The 4964-nt window shown below is 40.9% G+C and overlaps 1 pseudogene; it reads right to left on the bottom strand.

The window, feature by feature from the left end:
- Positions 1 to 2522: 2522 nt before the first annotated feature.
- LOC101981520 lies at positions 2523 to 4763 on the bottom strand (annotated as a pseudogene).
- Positions 4764 to 4964: the final 201 nt, after the last annotated feature.

Here is a 4964-nt window from a genome sequence, read left to right as displayed (position 1 = left end):
TAAGATTAGCTCAAAAAAAAGATTTATTCTTTCTGGGCAATGGCTTAATTAAACATTATTCTTTTGTAATGTACAAAAGATGTATTTCTCCTTAATTTAGTATATTTAAATTTGCAGGTTTGTGTACCAGATGATGCTCTTTAATAGTAATTAAAGCCAATCATTTTCTGGTGTTGAGATTAAAAATTAAACTCATTTACATGTTTTATTTGCCTTATTTTTAAGATTTGATATAATACTCTGAATTAGTCAAGATTTTTAATTATAAAATGATTCCATAGATTACCATGAAATCTTCATTGTGACATAAACAATTTTCCTTCAATAGAAATTTAGAATCTGTTTAAAGAAAAATTGAAACAAAAACTTCCATCTAAAAATGTTCTATAAAAAATTGTATTTGACTCATGAAAAATATTGCTTTTCCTCATATAGGAAGCATATATCCATAAGACAAGTAAAATAACCTGTTCAAACATAAGAGAAACTTTCATTTCTTTTATGTATAAGTTTTAAAACTCTTTTGCATAAAATGTCCTGAAGTCATAGGATAAATGTATACATTATTAATGCTGCTATTATTATCTATTTTACTATTGTATATGAAAATTGTTTCTACTTGAAAAGAACTTGGGATTTTGCAATTCTGTACAGAGAGAGTTTGTTTTGAAAAATCAAACCAAGTAACATACATTGTTATCTCACTGCACATTGAGCAAATTTTTTTTCATTGCTAATTCAATTTAATTACAATACTCAGAAGTTCAACAACATTTATACATTTAACAATAAAGGAGTAAATAACTGGGAACTCAAAATAAATTTATCAAAATTTTCTTAATAAAATTTACATAATTTTTCTACTTCATAGAGTTATCTGTGTCAGAGAATTACAAGCAACAATTAAAAGTCAATGTATAATTCCGCTCATGTTAGGGTAAGACACATATGAACAAGATCGTTCTCTTTTAATAAAAGTAGATTCTTTTCTCATATAAAACATCTTGACTTTAGTTTGTCCTCCTTCTACTTATACAAATTCTTATCAAATTCCTCTCCCCATTGAATACACTCTTTTTTTCAGTCCAAAACAACAGGCTTCAAGAGTTAACAGCCAAACGTGACAAGATACGACATAAAAAAGTAAAGCAAAAACTTTCACAATGAAGTTGAAAATGGCATCACAACAGAAAGAAAAGTGTCTCAAGAAATGCAAAATAATCAGAAAAACATTCATGTCCAGTCAGCAGTCCCATAAAATATTAAACCCACAACTATAATATATAGTAGAAGATTTGGCACAGATCCATGTAGGCCCTGTGTTTGCTTCTTCAGACTTTGTGAGCTCATATTTACCTTGCTTAGTTGATTTAGAGGAACTTGGTCTGGTGTCCTCTATCCATTCTGGCATTTATAGTCTTTCTGCCTCCTCTTTTATTATTTCATTTTCATTATTGTTTTATTATTATTATTATTAAATATTATATTTTATTGTACACTGAAACCTTCCCTCCCCTTCCCTTGGTCTCCTTCCACATATCACATCTCCCCAATATCCATTCCCTGCTACATATGCTCAGAAATAAGTAGGCCTCCCAAGGATAGCCACAATGTACTGCGTAGAGAGCTAAAATAAGACCAGACAAAAAGCATTATAGTAAGGGTGGATGAGGCAAACAAGTAGGATGCTCCCTGATTTCTGAGATCTCCCATGAGTCCTAGTCAGTTGATTCTGTGGGCCAGGTTCTCTTGCTATCCTTGATGTCTACCCTTTAAGAGACAAGCCCCACCTACTCTCTCCCTTGTCCACTGAGGCAAGTGGATTTCTCTTCTGCTTCCAGCCTGAGTTCATTTTTTTTCCATCTCTCTCACAAAGAGGCCACTTCTGCCTCTCTCCCTTCTCCCCTCCCCTCTTTCTCTGTTTCTCTTCCTCTCTCTCTCTGCTTTCCCCACTCCTCACTTCCCCTCTTTCCCCTTTTCCCTTTTCCCTCCATAACTCACTAAATAAATATCCAACCTCACTATGCATGGCATGCCTATCCATCAGTCTCTCACCACTGAGGTTCCCTGCCTGGGACCCACTGGCCCTTGTGGCCCACGGGGCCATTCAGGAAACAAGCTCATTTAATCTAAGCCATAACATTTAGTGCTCATGTCTTGGCCAAGTTCTTTCCATATTTCCTTTTACCCGTAGGTGGGCCAACTGAGGATGTGTGGAACCCTGGCTTGGGAAGCAGGTTTCTTCAAAACAGCTCTGTGTTCTGTTTGCCTAAATGCTGACCTCTAAGCACACCAGCATCTTTGGTGGTGAGATTTCCTCTTCGGTCAGCCAGCCATAACCTTCATAGCTACAGTTGAGCATTTTGTTGACATTCATTTCTTCTCTGGTTGCTTTCCATAGATAAAAATGTGACTACTGGCACTCCCTCGCTAGCACTGTATATGCTGTGTGGAGCATTTGAATTGGGGACTGAAGTCCATCAGATTTTTCTTTTTTGTTTCTTTTTCTTTCCTTTTTTTTGGTGCCAATTTAAATATTTTTATTAGACATTCCACATTTTCCACCTGTTTTATTATAGACATTGCATTTTCCACTTAGGATACAGTGCTTATAAAGTGCAATGCTTACTTCACTGTGCACATGTTCCATGTTCAAGTATTGAGAATGCCCAGTAAATTTATTGTAGCAGTTTGAATTTGAAACTGCCATGTAACTTGCTAAATTTGGGTCCTTCAAATATTTCCCTGTGGAACAATGCTACACCTCTACTTGGATTCACTTAATCTACCTCTTCAATGGTGGGCCCTGAAGAAGCACTACCAGATGGAGGAGCTCCTCCACCAGGGAAGCCGCCAGGCATTCCTCCAGGCATCCCACCAGCAGTCTGGTACAGTTTGGTAATGATAGGGTTGCAGACTTTCTCCAGTTCCTTCTGCTGGTGTTCAAATTCTTCCTTCTCTGCAGTCTGGTTCTTATCCAGCCAACTGATGATCTCGTTGCACTTGTCTAGGATCTTCTGTTTGTCCTCATCATTGATCTTTCCTTGAAGTTTCTCATCTTCAACTGTTGCTTTCATGTTGAAAGCGTAAGACTCCAGGGAATTCTTGGAGGAAACCTTATCTCTCTGCTTTTCATCTTCAGCTTTGTATTTCTCAGCTTCCTGGACCATGCGCTCAATATCCTCCTTGCTCAAGCAGCCCTTGTCATTGGTGATGGTGATCTTGTTCTACTTGCCTGTGCTCTTATCTACAGCAGAAACATTGAGGATGCCATTGGCATAAATGTCAAAAGTAACTTCAATCTGGGGAACACCACGGGGTGCTGGAGGGATGCCTGTAAGTTCAAACTTTCCAAGCAGGTTGTTATCCTTGGTCATGGCTCGTTCACCTTCATACCCCTGAATGAGCATACCCGGCTAGTTATCAGAGTAGGTGGTAAAAGTCTGAGTCTGCTTGGTAGGGATGGTGGTATTGCGCTTGATGAGAACAGTCATGACTCCACCAGCAGTTTCAATACCAAGGGAAAGAGGAGTGACATCCAAGAGCAGCAAATCCTGAACGTTCTCAGACTTGTCTCCAGATAGAATAGCTGCCTGGACAGCAGCACCATAAGCAACAGCTTCATCAGGGTTGATGCTCTTGTTCAGCTCTTTTCCATTGAAGAAGTCCTGCAGAAGCTTCTGAATCTTGGGGATTCTGGTAGAACCACCCACCAGGACAATATCATGGATCTGAGACTTGTCTAGTTTGACATCTCAAAGAGCCTTTTCTACAGGGTCCAGAGTGCCCCGGAACAGGTCAGCATTTAATTCTTCAAATCTAGCACGGGTAATGGAGGTATAGAAGTCGATTCCCTCATAGAATCAACCTCAATACTGGCCTGGGTGCTGGAGGAGAGGGTGCCCTTTGCCCGTTCACAGGCAGTACGCAGACGCCTGACAGCTCTCTTGTTCTCACTGATGTCCTTCTTGTTCTTTCGTTTAAACTCAGCAATGAAATGGTTGACCATCCTGTTGTCAAAGTCTTCTCCATCCAAGTGGGTGTCTCCAGCTGTTGATTTGACTTCAAAAATTCCATCCTCAATTGTGGGGATGGACACATCAAAAGTACCACCTCCCAAGTCAACGACCAGCACATTCCTTTCAGCTCCAACCTTCTTACCTAGCCCATAGGCAATAGCAGCAGCAGTCGGCTCATTGATAATTCGAAGGACATTGAGGCCAGCAATAGTTCCAGCATCTTTTGTTGCCTGCCGCTGAGAATCATTGAAGTAGGCTGGCACTGTGACCACAGCATTGGTAACCGTCTTCCCCAGATAAGCTTCTGCGATCTCCTTCATCTTAGTCAGAACCATAGAGAACACCTCCTCTGGGTAGAAGCTTTCTGTCTCTCCTTTGTACTCTACTTGGACCTTGGGCCTGCCTGCATCGTTCACCACCATGAAGTGCTTCATGTCAGACTGTACAACGGCATCATCAAAGCTACGTCCGATCAGACGTTTGGCATCAAAGACTGTGTTGGTGGGGTTCATCGCAACCTGATTCTTCGCAGTATCCCCAATCAATCGTTCCGTGTCAGTAAAAGCCACATAGCTTGGTGTGGTTCGGTTACCCTGGTCAGTGGCAATAATCTCCACCTTCCCGTGCTGGAAGACGCCCACACACGAGTACGTGGTGCCAAGATCAATACCGACTGCAGGTCCCTTAGACATGGTTGCTCGCGTGTAGGCCTGGCTGTGCTGGCGAGGACACCGCACCGATTTTCCCCAAAGCTGGCACCGCGTTCAATGAGCTTTTTCTTTCCTTTTTTTTTTTTTTGGACCATTCATAAGTGGTCCCCATCATGAGAGACATTGGAGCAGCCTCTAGCCCTTGACTTCTGAGTTGCCTGGACAAGAGCCAGTCATTCATCAACACCCCGCCTGTAGAGAAGACGTTTTCCTATAGGCTTTGCAGTGTCGCTGT

Source organism: Microtus ochrogaster, chromosome 6, assembly GCF_000317375.1.
Source record: "Microtus ochrogaster isolate Prairie Vole_2 chromosome 6, MicOch1.0, whole genome shotgun sequence".
NCBI lineage: Eukaryota > Metazoa > Chordata > Mammalia > Rodentia > Cricetidae > Microtus > Microtus ochrogaster.
This window is presented reverse-complemented; position numbering and strand designations above follow the sequence as displayed.